This window comes from Zootoca vivipara, chromosome 9 (genome assembly GCF_965207765.1).
Source record: "Zootoca vivipara chromosome 9, rZooViv2.hap1.1, whole genome shotgun sequence".
NCBI classification, from domain to species: domain Eukaryota; kingdom Metazoa; phylum Chordata; class Lepidosauria; order Squamata; family Lacertidae; genus Zootoca; species Zootoca vivipara.
In genome coordinates this window covers 2,727,183-2,744,205 of record NC_142592.1, presented here as the reverse complement: position 1 = coordinate 2,744,205, position 17,023 = coordinate 2,727,183, and the positions used below count along the sequence as shown (strand labels likewise).

Below are 17,023 nucleotides of genomic sequence, written 5' to 3'. Positions count from 1 at the left end.
TAAATCCACCAATGCAATTGCATATAGGGAGAGCTTATATCTCAGCTTATATCTGCTGTGTTTTTGTGAGTCACCTGAATGTAACCTGACCAAACTTTTGGATTTTCAGTTCTTTCCCTCTTTCTCTCTTTAGTCCTTAGGGGACCCCTGACCATTAGGTCCAGTCGCAGACGACTCGGGTTGTAGCGCTCATCTCACTTTACTGGCCGAGGGAGCTGGCGTACAGCTTCTGGGTCGTGTGGCCAACATGACTAAGCAGCTTCTGGTGAACCAAAGCAGCACACGGAAACACCGTTTACCTTCCCGCCGGAGCGGTACCTATTTATCTACTTGCACTGCATGGTTTCGAACTGCTAGGTTGGCAGGAGCAGGGACCGAACAACAGGAGCTCACCCCGTCACAGGGATTCGAACCACCGGCCTTCTGATCGGCAAGCCCTAGTCTCTGTGGTTTAACAAATGTTGGAAATGTAAGAAAGAGGAAGGATCTTTTTATCATATGTGGTGGACTTGCCCACTAGTAAGGGATTTCTGGGAGAAGATTTATAATGAATTTATAATGAATTAAAGAGTGTTGAAAAACACATTTCCAAAGAAACCAGAATCCTTTCTATTGGGTATAGTGGGAAAAGAGATTCCTAAGAAAAATGTTAATTTCTTTATGTATGCCACAACGGCGGCAAGAGTATTACTGGCTAAGAATTGGAAGATTCATGAATTACCAACAGTGGATGATTGGCAAATGAAGATGATGGAGTACATGGAACTGGCTGAGGTGACCGGGAGAATTTGCGACCAGGGAGAAGAAGCGATAGAGGAAGAATGGAAAGAATTTAAAATCTATTTGAAAAAAATATGGTAAAATTGTATATTGAGATTAGATTTAGAAGTATATAGAAACTGTGGATTGGGGAATTAGGTGAAGTAAATAGATGTATGAGAGATTGAAATTGTATGAAATTTTTAATGATAAATTGGAAATTGCTAAAGATAAAGAAGAAATGAACCGCAGTTGGAGGGAACTCGAGGAAGTCCCTTTATACAATGTTAAAAGAAAAGGATTGTGTATTTGGATTCTTTTCTTTTTATTGTTATGCTTTTGTGTTTATTATGTTTTACTGTGCTGTTTGTTTTGGTTGTCTTTTATTGTAAAACCAATAAAAATATTTAAAAAAATAACCCACAGCACCACCCGCTTCCCTTCTTTAGTCCTTAGGCTAGTGCTGAAAAATAGACCATATCTATAATATCAGAACATGTCCTCTCCACAGGATGAACAGCAGGATTCAAATACAAATGGACTTCCATTGTAGAGAAAGTAACCAGTACATTTGTTTCTGAATGTTAAACATTAACAATGAAATAAAGGGAACTGAGGAATCAGCCATGTTTTATTACACACTTGTTGCTGTACAACCAGACACCTTTCTACAACTCAAATATTAAATGGAGATGGAGAACATTATACAGCATTATACAGCATTGTCTGAACATAATGTGCTTTCCTTAGTGCCCAACTGAATTATTTAACATCTTGCCCTCCTGTTTTTAGTATAAAGCCCTAGCCTTGTTATCGCTAACATAACCAGGATAAGCACTACTTGTACTCAGATGACAAACAAATAACTGATTAAACAATGTGATACCATGCCTGGGTAATTTACATCTGGGTCCCCCCCCCCCGCTCTGTTTTTTCCATTCCAGCTACCTAATTATCATTTGGTGTGACAACTCTGGGCCAAACAACATGTTACAGCAGACCTGGGATCACACCATTGTTTTCCTGCTTATATCAGTAGCAGCCAGTGACAGAGTGATTTCACTGGGAAATAAAATGACTAATTGCAATGTTCCAGGGAACCGGTGGGGGCACTCTTTTGAGTCAGCTAGTCCCAGATCCCACAGGTTCAGATCAGGGGTCACAAGCAAAAGACTTCAGCCAGGAATAGAAGCAAAACAGCAGCTTGTAGGCCTGATCTTTATTGTTGCAACAAGACTTCCAACTACCACAAAGATGAAGCAGCAAGAAGCCAAGAACAATGGTTACATTGTTTTTAAAAGTTTCCCAAACTTTCCCATAATACATCTCAGGATGCATCATCAAGACATCATAGATATGTCTCAGAAAAGGTGTTGTGTCAGGCAGAAACCTGAGATCCAGACATGCCCATGTCAATCAGGTATGGTTCAAGAACCCATTTCACAAAAGTTAGTGAAAAGATTTACATATTCTTTTGTCAGGAAGGCCTCCTTTGGCATCTTCATTTGTTCTTCCTGAGTCTCATTTCCTTCTGATAACACCTAATCAGGGCTATTTGGCAGTTGGGAGGGGGATCCTGCGTATGTGACAGTACATCTTTAATATTATGGCCTCCTTGCTCCATTCATGCTAATAAAACCATTCATTTTGCTATTTTGCTATTTTTGGTGACTTTCTGTGTTTCAGAAAGTAGGGTTTCCTTGCACTGGAAGTCCCTGGTTGTCTAATGCAGGGAAATGTATAGAGATCAGTGGTATGTATGTTTGCCTATGTACAAAAACAGCAGAATCCTATGCATGCTTAATCATGAAATCAATGGGAGAGATTTGGACTGATGTGCCACTAGTATTGTGGGAATGTACAGGGATGCAGGAGAGGATATATTGTTTGATTATATCCTTTTCCAACTTGTGTTTAGCAGAGTAACATTCCTCTTTTTAAACTTGCACAGCAGATGCAATTGCTCAGGCTTGCTAAAGCCTCTAAAATTAGTTACCTGGTAATTTCCCCTTTAGACCCTCATAAAAGAGAAAGACACAACACAGTCTTCTATAAAGTATAAAAAGAGTTTACTTATTCACTCATTCTGTTCACAGATGGATCCCAGAAAGCAGACTTAAGTTACAAAAGTAATATACCTGGAAACTATCCCATAAGGAGACAGCTCCTTTGTCCTCTCTTGGCTGCCAAGAGAGCATCTTAGGCTAAGCAGATGTTGCTTCTTCAACAAATGTAGTGAGAGAGAGAGAGTGAGAGAGATGGCGTCCAGTCCTATGCTTTTGTTACCTGCACAGGTGAGGCCATGCCCACCTCTGGTCACATGTAGAGGAAGTCTGTCCCAGCCTAGGAGGAAGCAAGAAGTTCCGACTGGCTGGTCTAGACATCTCCTTTTTATGTCCACTCTAGGGATGTTGTACTTGACTGCTCTGTGTTTCACATCCCACATCTCAGGCAATACAATATGCACAAAACGTAAATAACTTTATTCAACCACCCAGAGTCCCAGCTTGACACATAGGTTCTGGAAATTCTCTCTTTGCAGGGGTTTCATCAGGATGTCAGCAGTCAAGGCTTCCAGTTCATCGCCAGAGCCGTCCGGTGAGGTTTCATTCTTATCTTACACAAAAAAGAAACAAAAAGAATTAGAAAAGTGAAAAAAGACTCATAAGAAGAAGAGAAAAAAGAAAAGAAAAAAATTCAGAAAAGAAAAACAGACAAAAATTCACTTCCTACTATTTACAACACGATTCCCTCTGTATATTTACTTTCCCTTGCTATACCTCTTACATTGTATACATATATTCCTTTTCTAAGTCTCTCAATTTCCTTTTTCTAAGTCTCTCAACCCCTTCCTTTTGGTGCATGTGGGAACCAATGACACTGCAAGCCATAGCTTACAGAAGATCAAAAATGATTATGAGGCTCTGGGCAGGAAGTTGAAGCAATTAGATGCACAAATTGTCATCTCTTCTGTCCTCCCAGTTGAACGACATGGCCCAGGGAGAGAGGGAAAAATAGGGGAAGTGAACAACTGGCTTCGCAAATGGTGCAAACAGGAACGGTTTGGATTCCTAGATCACGGTCTGCAGTTTCTTGAAGATGGACTTCTGGCAAGTGATGGACTGCACCTCACAAAAGTTGGGAGGAATGTTTTTGCCACGAAACTCAAAAACCTCATCAGGAGGGCTTTAAACTGACTTATGTGGGGGAGGGAGACAGTGGTCCTGAAGGTAGGAGTCTATCAAATGCTGAAGATGATCATCCAAATGTCAAGGACCAAATGGAGCAAGCAGCATGCAGACCTAGTGGTGGGACGAAAATATCCTTAAATAAGAGACATGGGGGAATGATCAACGGTCTTCAATGTCTGTATACTAATGCACAGAGCATGGGAAATAAACAAGATGAACTTGAGCTCTTGGTACAGCAAACTAAATATGACATAATAGGCATCACTGAAACCTGGTGGGATGAGTCTCATGACTGGAATGTAGTAATAGAGGGATACAATCTATTTAAGAGAAATAGACCAAACAGGAAAGGAGGAGGAGTAGCTTTATATGTTAGGGATATGTATACCTGTGAAGAGATCCAGGATTTAAAACTTCAAAGCCAAATTGAGAGTATCTGGGTCAAAATTAAGGGAGAGAAAAACAACAGTGATCTCATTGTGGGAGTTTACTATAGATCCCCAAGCCAAACTGAGGACACAGATGATGCCTTCCTGGAACAGATGGCCAAGCATTCCAAAGGAAGTGAGATAGTAGTAATGGGGAATTTCAACTATCCTGATATTTGTTGGATGTCAAACTCAGCCAAGAGCATAAGGTCGAACAGATTCCTCACTGGCCTTGCAGACAACTTCATTGTCCAGAAAGTGGGGGAAGCAACAAGAGGATCAGCCATTTTAGATCTGGTCCTAACCAATAGTGATGACTTGGTTAGTGGGGTAGAAGTGGCAGGATCATTAGGTGGGAGTGACCATGCTCTTCTGGAGTTTATTATCCAGCGGAAAGGAGCAACCAAGCATACTAAGGTCCAAATTCTAGACTTTAAGAAAGCCGACTTCAGAAAACTTAGGGAAACGCTGGGTGAAATCCCATGGACAGTAATACTAAAAGGGAAGGGAATTCATGATGGTTGGGAGTTTGTTAAAAGGGAGATATTAAAAGCACAACTTCAGGCAATACCAATGAGACGGAAACATGGAAGGTGCCTAAAGAAGCCAGGCTGGCTATCTAAAGAACTTTTGACTGAGTTAAGATTTAAAAGGGATATGTACAAAAAATGGAAAAGGGGGGAAATCTCCAGAGAGGAATTCAAACATATAGCCAGCACGTGTAGAGACAAAGTCAGAAAAGCTAAAGCACAGAATGAACTCAGGCTCGCCAGAGAGGTTAAAAGCAACAAAAAGGGCTTTTATGGGTATGTCCGTAGCAAAAGGAAAAACAAGGAAACAGTGGGGTCACTCAGAGGAGAAGATGGTGAAATGCAAACAGGGGACAGAGAAAGGGCAGAACTCCTCAATGCCTTCTTTGCCTCAGTCTTCTCCAAGAAAGAAAACAACGCCCGACCTGAAGAATATGGAGCAGATGATTCAGCAGGGGAAACACAGCCCAGAATAAGTAAGGAGGTAGTACAAGAATACTTGGCTAGTTTAGATGTATTCAAGTCTCCAGGGCCAGATGAACTACATCCAAGAGTATTAAAAGAACTGGCAGAGGTGATTTCAGAACCACTGGCAATAATCTTTGAAAATTCCTGGAGAACAGGCGAAGTTCCAGCAGACTGGAGGAGGGCAAATGTTGTCCCTATTTTCAAAAAGGGGAAAAGAGAGGACCCAAACAATTACCGCCCAGTCAGCCTGACATCAATACCAGGAAAGATTCTAGAGCAGATCATTAAGCAAACAGTCTGTGAGCACCTAGAAAGAAACTCTGTGATCACTAAAAGTCAGCATGGGTTCCTGAAAAATAAGTCATGTCAGACTAATCTGATCTCATTTTTTGACAGAATTACAAGCCTGGTAGATGAAGGGAACGCTGGGGATGTAGCCTATCTTGATTTCAGCAAGGCCTTTGACAAGGTGCCCCATGATATTCTTGTAAAGAAGCTGCTAAAATGTGGGCTAGACAATGCTACCATTCAGTGGATTTGTAGCTGGCTTACTGACCGAACCCAAAGGGTGCTCATCAATGGCTCCTCCTCATCCTGGAGAGTAGTGACTAGTGGGGTGCCACAGGGTTCTGTCTTGGGCCCAGTCTTGTTCAACATCTTTATCAATGACTTGGATGATGGGCTTGAGGGAATCCTGAGCAAGTTTGCAGATGACACCAAATTGGGAGGGGTGGCTAACACCCCAGAGGACAGGATCACACTTCAGAATGACCTTAACAGATTAGACAACTGGGCCAAAGCAAACAAGATGAATTTTAACAAGGAGAAATGTAAAGTACTACACTTGGGCAAAAAAAATGAAAGGCACAAATACAGGATGGGAGACACCTGGCTTGAGAGCAGTACATGTGAAAAGGATCTAGGAGTTTTGGTTGACCACAAACTTGACATGAGTCAGCAGTGTGATGCAGCAGCTAAAAAAGCCAATGCAATTCTGGGCTGCATCAATAGGAGTATAGCATCTAGATCAAGGGAAGTAATAGTACCACTGTATTCTGCTCTGGTCAGACCTCACCTGGAGTATTGTGTCCAGTTCTGGGCACCACAGTTCAAGAAGGATACTGATAAGCTGGAACGTGTCCAGAAGAGGGCAACCAAAATGGTCAAAGGCCTGGAAATGATGCCTTATGAGGAACGGCTTAGGGAGCTGGGTATGTTTAGCCTGGAGAAGAGAAGGTTAAGGGGTGATATGATAACCATGTTCAAATATATAAAAGGATGTCATATAAAGGAGGGAGAAAGGTTGTTTTCTGCTGCTCCAGAGAATCATAGAATCATAGAATCATAGAATCATAGAGTTGGAAGAGTCCACAAGGGCCATCCAGTCCAACCCCCTGCCAAGCAGCGGACACGGAGCAACGGATTCAAACTACAAGAAAGAAAATTCCACCTAAACATTAGGAAGAACTTCCTGACAGTAAGAGCTGTTCGGCAGTGGAATTTGCTGCCAAGGAGTGTGGTGGAGTCTCCTTCTTTGGAGGTCTTTAAGCAGAGGCTTGACAGCCATCTGTCAGGAATCTGTCAGGTGTTTCCTGCTTGGCAGGGGGTTGGACTGGATGGCCCTTGTGGTCTCTTCCAACTCTATATTCTATGATTCTATGATTCTATGATTCAATTTATCCTCTTCTCTTATAATCTCAATCTAAGCACATCACTATCTTGTTATTTATAGTTTCTTTTTCCAAGTAGTCTTGTACATATTTCCATTCCCTCCTTATTTCCTGTACATTCCTGATTATTGCAGTCATTTTCGCCAACCTCAAATATTCTATCATTTTCCCCTCCCATTCCTGTACTGTAGGTAAATTCTCTCCTTTCCATTTTGTTGCAATTAGGATCCTGGCTGCTGCGCATGCGTAAAGTAAGATTTTGATTCTATCTTTTGGTATATTACTTGGGATAATGCTTAGTAGCAGGATTTCGGGAATTTTTTCAAATGTAAATTTCAGCATCTTTTTAAAGTTATCATATACTTTGTCCCAGAATTCCGCAACCTTCGGGCACGTCCACCAGCAATGGTAGAAACTTCCTATTTTCTTTTGGCACTTTCAACACCTCCCATCTCCTGTTCTATAGATTTTTGCAATTCTTTCGGGGGTTACACACCATCTATGAAACATCTTCAGGATATTTTCTCTGATTGTTATACATGTCGTAAATTTTATATCTAATTTCCATAATTTTTCCCATTGGTTTATTAGAATTGGTTTGCCAATATCAGCTGCCCATTTTACCATCACGTTTTTTGTGAGTTCATCTTTTAATTCCCAGTCCAACAAAAATCTATACATTTCCCCCCATAATTTTTTGTCATTGTCTATTATGATTTCTTGTAATTTAGATTCCTTCGGAAGGAAACCAGCTTCCTTATGGGCCTTAAAGATGCTTTGTATCTGCCCATAATGTAACCAACTTGAGCAGTGTGTTTTTATCTCCTCATATGGTTTTAAACAGAGTTGGTCCCCTTCCCTCACCACTAAATCCCGATATGTTGGCCATTTACTTACTCCTGCATTTGTGCCCATGGCTGTCATCTCCACAGGGGATGCCCACCATGGGCTTTGGGGTTCTACTAACGGTCTAAACTCTTGGCAAATTTGATAAAGAGATTTTTTAATTATGTGATCCGAAAATTCCTTTTGGGTTCCTTTCTTTTCCAATACCAAATAGGCGTGCCAACCCTTTATATTTCTGAAACCTACAGCTTATCTCTTTCCATAATTTAATATAATTGTTTTCAAATAGATTGATATTATTTGTCGTGACAATTATGCCTAAATATTTGACTCTTTTAACTATTTGCCATCCTGCCAGGTTTTCCAATTTTCTTTGCTTCTTCTCCTCTCAAATTTTTGATCATAATTTTGGTTTTGATTACGTTCACTTTGAATCCGCATGCCTCTCTATAATCATCCAATTTTTCTCTTAATTTTTTTACTGAATCCACTGGATCCTCCAGCATTATTATGATGTCGTCCGCAAACACCCTTATTTTAATTGTGTATCTTTTTACTCTGATTCCCTTTATTTCTTCCTCTTCCTTAATCTCATTTAATAAAAATTCAATCAATAAAATAAATAACAAGAGCGAGAGCGGACATCCTTGCCTAGTTCCTTTGCCAATTTCAAACTCCTCTGACAGATCACCATTTACTATCAATTTGGCAGATTGCTTCCTATAAATTGCTTTTATTCCTTCTAAAAAGTTTCCATTTATGCCTATCCTCCTCATAGCCTTTATCATAAAATCCCAGTGCAGGTTATCAAAAGCTTTCTCCGCGTCCAGGAACACAAAAGCAGCCTTTTTGCTCAGGTTCCAGTCCAAAAATTCAATAGTGTTAAAAAAAAGTCTTATGTTATTTGCTATTTTTCTTCCTGGAAGGAACCCTTGTTGGTTTTGCTCAATCACTCTATTTAATATAATCTTCAATCTCTCCGCCATGATATTACCGGTAGCATAAATTTTATAATCTACGTTTAGTAGAGATATTGGTCTAAAATTTGAAACCTGTATTTCTTCGCTTTTTTCTTTTGGTAATATATGCCTCTTGCCATGATTGAGGGATGGTACCTTTTCCTAATACTTCGTTTGCCAATTTTTGGTAGATGTCTATCAATTCCTCTTTAAAGATCTTATAATGTTGGCTTCCCAGCCCATCCGTGCCCGGAGATTTCCCCTCCTTCAATTTCTTTATTGCCAAATTCTTTTCTTGTTTTGAAATTGTTTGATTTAGTAATTTTCTTTCCTCTTCATTTATTGACTTCCCCTTGTACTTCTCTAAATATTTCTCAATTTCCCTCTCCTTCCCTAACTTCCCCTCATATAGCTTTTTATAGAAATTGACTAGGCATCTTTTTATCTCATCCGTTTTTGTCCAGCAACTGCCTCCCTCTCTTACACTTGTTATGATTTTTTCATTTTGTCTTTTTCTTAATTGCCAAGATAAAAGTTTCCCCGACTTATTTCCAAATTCAAAATTCCTTTGTTTACTCCAGCCAATTTTCTTTTCCAATTCTTGATCCACTATGTTCTCTAATTCTTTTTGTAAAATTTTGATTTGATTCTCTAAATTTTTTTCTTTTGGATTTCTTCCCAGTTCTTTTTCTTTCTCCTCTATTCTCTTTTTAATTTCTTCTATCCTTTCTTTCCTTTCTTTCTGTTTTTTACCTTTTTGTTGTATATAAAGTCCCCTTAAATATGCTTTACTAGCATCCCATACTGTTGTCAATTTTGTCTCTTCCCTGATATTAATTTCTAGAAATTCCCTCAGCAGCGATTTCATTTTTTCTACAAATTCTTCATCCCGTAGAATCTTTTCATCTAACCTCCACCTCTTGGGATGCTCTGTCTGGTCATTAATTCCTATCATCACTGGGTTATGATCAGAGATTAATTTGGCCAGAATTTCACATTTATTTATTTTTGGAAATAAGTTTTTGGTTATCCATATGGCATCTAATCTGGCTGCTGACTGTTTTGCATCCGAGTAGTGAGTAAACCTTCTCCTGGCCAGGTTCCATTCCCTCCAAATATCTCTCAATTCATAATTTGCAGCTAATTTCAGAAAACTCCCCGGCAGTTTCCCTCCTCTTTTTCTTCCTATATTAGTTCTGTCTAGTTCCGGATTGATTATTCCATTCATATCCCCTGCCAAAATAATTTCTTCATCTTTTACATATTCCCCTATCAATTTCTCTAATTTTTTTTAAAAATCTGCTTTACAATCATTTGGTGCATACACATTGATCACAACTACCTTCCCAATACTTAAATTTATTTTTACTCCTACCACTCTCCCTTCATTGTCTTGAAAAATTGTCTCCGCCTTTAGCTTTGGATTTACATATGTTACCACCACCCCTTTTTTCTTCCTGTCTGCTGAAATAAATTCCTGTCCCAATCTCCCATTTTTAAGGACTCTTTCATGATTTTGTGAAATATGCGTTTCCTGGATGCACATTATATCCCAGGACCCCTTTTTAACAGGTGTTCTATCTTATTCCTTTTTTCTTTTCTCTTTAGACCATTTACATTCCATGAAATTAAAGTAAACCTCATTCTTTATTTCCTATTCAATGATCAAATAAAATTTCACAGAATAAACTTCTCTTTACACCGCTTTCACTTGTACTATTACCAACAAATAGGCTTTATTCACCAATGGCTACTCCTGACTGCTTCTGAAAGGAAATTTCAGGAATTTTAAAGAAGGTAGCAGATCTTCCTTCTATATCAAATTCTATATAACAAGAACAAATACAGATAAAGCAGCAGAAAGAGAACAAAAACAATCCCACCTTACAAGTTGCTTATATTTATCTTTACCTTTGTGATTTCTCCCAAATTAATATTTCCTTAAAAAGACATATCTCCCTTCTTTCTTAGTCTTAATTTACACAATCTCAGCTTTCCCCTCCTAATCTACTTTCTCAATGTTCCAAACACCTCTCCCCTTCTTCTTCCTCTCCTGCTTCGTTCTTCAATCTTCTCATAAATTTCTCCGCTTCCTCCATCGATCTGATCGTCTTCCTTCTCTCTTTGTAGAAGAATGTCAGGCCTTCTGGGAACTCCCATATACGTAAACCAAATGCCTCTTTTTATTAAGGCTTCTGTTAGAACTTTGTATTTTTGCCTTTTAAGGACAAATATTTTGGGGATTTCTTTAAAGATGGCCACTGCTTTCCCATCTATCACCAGCTCTTCCTGCATTTTCTTTTGGAAAATCTTATCTTTCAACAGTCTGGAATTTAATATGACCATACAGTCCCCTGGTCCTTTCTTGTTCTTAGATTTGTCTGTCCGTATTCTATAAATTTTATCTATGTCCATAAGCAAATCGTCCTCCTTTACCTTGAGCCAGATTGCCAATTCCCTTATGATCTTCTCATCTATTTGTTCATTTGGAGACTCATATACTCCCCTCAGCCTCAACCACAGAGATTTTTGCTTCATCTCTAACATGGCAATCTGGTCCGCCAGGTCCTCCTGCATTTGCTTAATAGATTGCCTCTCATCTTCCTCTTCCTCATGAAGTTCTTTTAATTCTTTATTCACTGTCATGATTTTTTTTGATGGATTCTTCTTGCTTTTGAACCTTAGAACTCAAGTCCTTCACTGATTTGTCTAGTTCTTTATTTCTCCCATATAAGTCTTTAATTTGGCCGGTCATTTCCAAAATGATCTTTGAATTGTTTTCAATTTTTGCCTCTACCGTGTCTAATTTTTCATTTAGAGTCTTATTCATCTCGGTTATCAGTTCTGTGATATCTGTAAATGCGTCATTTTCATATGACGATGATTGTCTCCTTGCTGCCAGGACTTGAGATTTTTTTGCTGCCCATCTTTTCTTTATTTATGGTTTTCCCAGTGAGTATCTGTCTTTAGCCCCTTTTGCTCCTAATATTGGGAGTCCCCTTCTAACCCAGTATTTAGAAGTCCATGGGATCTAACACAAAGGCAAGCACAAATCTAGAATTGTAGGTGGGGTATAAAACCCAATTTTAAAAGCAGTTCATATGCAGGATGTGAGGGACAAGGGATATCGCGAAGTCCCTCCCATCTTGAGGTCCAGCCCATCCCCAAGCACGGAGGAAAGCAGGGAGAGTTCCGACTCAATTGGGGAAGCAGGAAGTGGTATCCGAGGCTCTGGCAAGGTAGCGGAGCCATCGTCCCAGGTGGGACAGGAAGGGGAAAGCAAGGGGGGTAGACCGATCCCCCCAACTCCGGAATTGCGCAGGAAACGTCGGGGGAAGAGGCTGGGTCTCCCCAAGCTGTTATGTTGGAGAAAGACGCGCCAAACGCCATTCGGAGGTTCTGACTCAAGCGGTTAAGATGTGTCTCTGTAAATAGCACTGCCTTTAGCACTGTAAATACGCAGCACCAAATAAAAGATAAAATGCAGAGCGGTGTGGCGTCGTTACTCTGAAGTAGCCCATCAACACCCCTGTGACACAAGCAATTCAGTATATATTTAACTCTGCAGCAGGCTTCACTATCGTTCCCCTCTAGTGTCCTTGGGCTCCTTTAATTACCACTCCTCCTTCCCTTCCCGTTCCAAGAAGAAGGCGGAAGTCGTGACCGTACAGTTTCACAGTGGCTTATTAGATCTTGTCTGCCATTTTCTTTTGCAGTTCTTTGCAGTTTGCGATTTTACCGTTCTTAAACACAGCCAACAAACACAACCCCTCCGCCTCCTTTCTCTCCTCATCCTCCTTTTTTCTCCCTCATAGCGTTCTTTCCTTTCCTTTCTTTCTGCCTCAGTACCAATAAGGTCTCTTTCTTAATTACAAAGTCCTTTTATTGTTAAGATATTTTACTCCCACTTGGTTACTTGCCTTAAAATCTCGCTTTTGCCTCTGTCCTCCTTATATCCTCAGCCCCTTGCAGCAACGTACTCTCCCGTGGTTTGCTGATTTTCTTTTTAAGAGAAGTTCCGCTGTTAACAATATCCCTCCGCATCTGTAAGTAGTTCCCTGACCTTGCTCTCTGCCTGGAGTTTATATCTTAAGGCTTCAAAATACGCTATGATTTTCTCTCAGGTCGGTACCTTCAGTTTCTTTTTCTTGGTCAGGTTGTCGCGGGTGCTGACTATTGCGAGTTCTTGGGCGCCCTTTCAGTGTGTCCGCGATCTATGGCGTCTGGCTCCTCTCCGTCTCCTCCACCGAAGGTGCCGGGACGAAGTTCCGCCTTTAACGCCTTATTTTGTGTTCAGTGAGAGACCCGCACTCTCACCTTCTTTTTGGGTGGGTTAGCGGCGCCAACCCCCCCCCCCCCGGAGCTGCTCACTGAATCGAAAAACTGGCCCGGTTTATGGAGCTCTGTTTTTTGCGACTCGTCTTCTAGCGCACCCGGACTGGAAGTCTCCTAAAGGTTAATTTTAATAGGGACCCAATGAGGGGAGATCTGAGGAAGTCCACAATGTGATGAAAAAGTTAAAAGTAATATTCTCTTTTTTTTGTCTTTTTTGTCTTTTTGCTGTTGTTTGTTTTTGTGCTTTTTTATGTGTTGGCGAACTATTTTGTATGGGTGGATTATTAATGTGAATTGATTGGTTTTTTCTTTTTATAAAATTAATTAAAAAATTTTAAAAAAGGATGCATCTCTTTGGTGCTGCAGTAAGACAGTCCCAAAAATCCATCCTGGATCATCTCACGGATATAATGGTACTTTACGCCAATATGATTTGTCCTCATGTGGAACTTCTCACTCTGTGTCAGCTTCAGGCAACTCTGATTGTCCTCTAGTAAGCTGACAGGTTCCTTTCTCACCAACCCAAAGTCCTTGATGAGTTGATTGAGCCAGGCAACCTCTCTGCACTCTTCTGTCGCTGCAATGTATTCTGATTCTGTGGAAGACAATGCTACACAGCAACAGGTCCATCTGCAAACATAAAAACAAATCCACCTGTGGATTTATACTCAGCATTGTCCCCAGCCCAATCCGCATCAGTATACCCAACCAACTTAGGGTTTCTGACAGCTGGTAACCTTAATTTACTATTCATGGTACTCTTCAAATACTACACCACCCTTTTTATACCTGCCCAATCATGCTCAGTGGGAGAATTCACCTTTCTACTAAGAATCCCCACAGCTTTTGCTAAGTCAGGTCTACATGTGGTAACTACTGTAAATACAAAAGTTTACCAATCACCGACCTGTATTCACTGTTGTCTGGTAACGGCTTCAAATCCTGCTGATTCTTCAAGACGTCTGTAGCCATGGGTGTTGCAACTAGGTTTGCATTTTGCATCTGCATGCATTCAATCAGTTCATGGATCTTTTGCCTTTGGTTGAGAAGAAATGAGCCATCTTCTTCTCTTTCCACTTGAATCCCAAGGTAGTACTGGACATCTAGTTCCTTGACTTCAATCTCTTTGCTAAGGTGTTTTACTGTCTGTGCATAGTCAGTTTCACTTGCTGTGGCAATAATCAGGTCATCAACAAATACTAGAACATATGAGAATTGTCCATTATTTGACTTACTGTACAAGCACTTGTCAGCATTGCCTTGCTTGCACCCAAGTTGCATCCGCATTTTATGCAACTTTTGGTTCCAGGCTCTAGCACCCTGCTTAAGTCCATAAAGTCCCTTTTGCAGCTTGCACACTAAATGTGCCTCTTCTGCTTTTACAAAACCTTTGGGCTGTTTCATATAAATTTCCTCAGAAATTTGCCTGTGAAGGAAAGCAGTGGCAATGTCAATGTGTTTCACCCCCATTTGCTTGGAGGCTGCAATGCTCAAAAGCATTCTTACGCTGCTGTACCTCACGGTTGGTGCAAAAACCTCATTGTAGTCTTCACCAAAATGTCGTGAAAATCCCTGTGCCACAAGTCTAGCTTTGTAGCGCTGAACTTCTCCTCCTGACCCCTTCTTATCCTTGAACCTATTTCCTGCCAATGGCCTTATTGCCGGGAGGCAACTCAGTGTCCGGGTCTTGTTTTGATGCAGTGCATTCATCTCTTCCTCTCTGACCTTCTTCCAGAGACTGGCTTGTGGAGCTGGCATCTCTTTATCTCTTCCCATGTGGAAGGTTCCTGTGGAAACGCCGACCCTGTGAAGTAGGACAGCCTTATTGGTGGGACACCTCTGTTGGTTCTGGATGAGCGTCTGACCTCTGGTTCTGCGACTGCATCAGCTTCCTCATCCTCCTCCAAAGCTGGCATGTCTTCATCCGATTCCTCCTCTTCATCTCTGGTGCCGCCAGGGGTGTGGTCCTCTGTGTCTTCTGGTGCATTGCCTGTAAAGGGGGGGCTATAACACTGGAAGGCAGATTAGGACTTTGCAGGGTTGCAGAAGGGAAGCATACAAGTTCTTGAGTCCTTTCTGACTGTTTGGAAAAATCCACACCATTCTTAGTGTCAGCTTTGCCATGTTCATCAAAATAAACTGCATGGTGTGCACTTGTCTCTCCAGTTTGTAAGTCCATGATTCTGTATCCCTTGCCTCCAGAAGTGTACCCCACAAGGATACCTGCTTGTGCCCTGGAGTCAAGCTTGTGCCTGTGTTCCTACGTGGTAGGAACACAGACTTCCAAACACACGTATGTGTGACAAATTGGGAACTTTCCCATGCCAAAGTTCAAAAGGTGTGCGCTCTGCTCCCTTAGTTGGCAATCTAACACAGATAAACTGCTGTGTTTGCTGCATCTGTCCACAGCTTCTATGGCTGGGATGCATCTTTTATAATGCATCTTGACATATCCATAATGGATCTAAACTTTCTCTCCACTATGGAGTTCTGCTGTGGTGTGTAGGGAATTGTTGTTAGGTGTTCAATTCCCTCCTTGGCCAGGAGAGCCTGAATTTCACGTGAACAGTACTCACTTCCATTTTCACTCATCAACACGGCTGGAACTCTCTGGATAGACTTACAACTCGGACCATTGGTAATTTGGGGCCTACGGGTCACTACAAGTGTGGCAGATGCTCTTCCTGCCCATTTTTATTCAACTGAAAGAAATTTACGATGAGAACACTAATTTCAGATTTGCTATACGTCAGTTTAGAACGTGTCAAACAACAAATCTGGTCTACCTCATTCGCTATCCATGCAATTTATTATACATAGGCTCCACCAGCAGAGTGGTTGGGGTCCGTGCAGGTGAACATTGCTCTTGCATACGCAATGCCATAATGGAGGCACCTTTAGTTGCACATTTTATTTCCCACAAGCATTCAGATACTGATTTATTATTCACTGTGGGGTTTTGTGTCAGCGTCACTTGTGTGGTTTCTCTTTCTATTTGCTTGTTGTAGTTCCTTAAACTCAAACATAGTCATAAATAACTTGCAAACAGTGCTGAGAAGATGGCAAATGTGCCATAAGACAGTTTCAAAATAAGTGAGAGAAGAAATATAAGGCTACCTACTACTTTCAATCTTTGATCAGTAATCTAGGATAATTAATGCGTTTGAAACTGCTTTGCACAAATGATAGCAATTGCAGCCCACCCACCCTGCAAATCCTGTACAACCTCTTTTCTATCTTCCCAGTTTTGTGAAGTGCATACATGGGGAACTTTTGGCACCTGGGCTGTGTTAGGCCCAGCAGGGGTCGTAATTTGGTCAGTGTGGCCATTTCTACCAAGCCACCTACCTGCCTCACACCTGCCATACATTGCATCAAGCATAGCTGTCAACTTCTCCCTTTTTTAAGGGAAATTCCCTTATGCTGAATAGGCTTCCTTGCGAGAAAAGGGAAAACTTGACAGCTATGGCATCAATTTAGGAGCATGTAAAGATATGGCTGCAAATGAACAATTGAGAGTCTTATAGTGAATCATTCCTTAGTAAGCAAGGCTCGCTGTCAGAGCTGATCAGCGCTAACAATAATTCCTTCTGGTATCAACTGCACTAGGGAGCTTCCAACTGAAAAATCCCTAGTGCAGCTGATCCTTGCCAAAAGCAGGGGCTTGCTGATTGGTGCTGAGAGCAAACCTGTGTTCCAGCAGGAATCTTCCTCTGCAGCCTGCATTGAGTTCAAGCTTGTCTGAAAAAGAATAAATGAAAGCCTGGAGTCAATTGATTGACAGGTATGTGGCCCTGCCAGCTGTCAAAATGGTCTGCAGGGGAGCACCCTTTGTGT

General features: G+C 41.1%; 1 long non-coding RNA gene across 1 annotated transcript; it reads left to right on the top strand.

The window, feature by feature from the left end:
- Positions 1–1,982: 1,982 nt before the first annotated feature.
- On the top strand, positions 1,983–15,277 carry LOC148684522 (uncharacterized). Its single transcript, XR_015945867.1, has 3 exons — positions 1,983–2,179; positions 3,302–3,357; positions 14,922–15,277. It is a non-coding gene; the product is annotated as an uncharacterized LOC148684522 (long non-coding RNA).
- Positions 15,278–17,023: the final 1,746 nt, after the last annotated feature.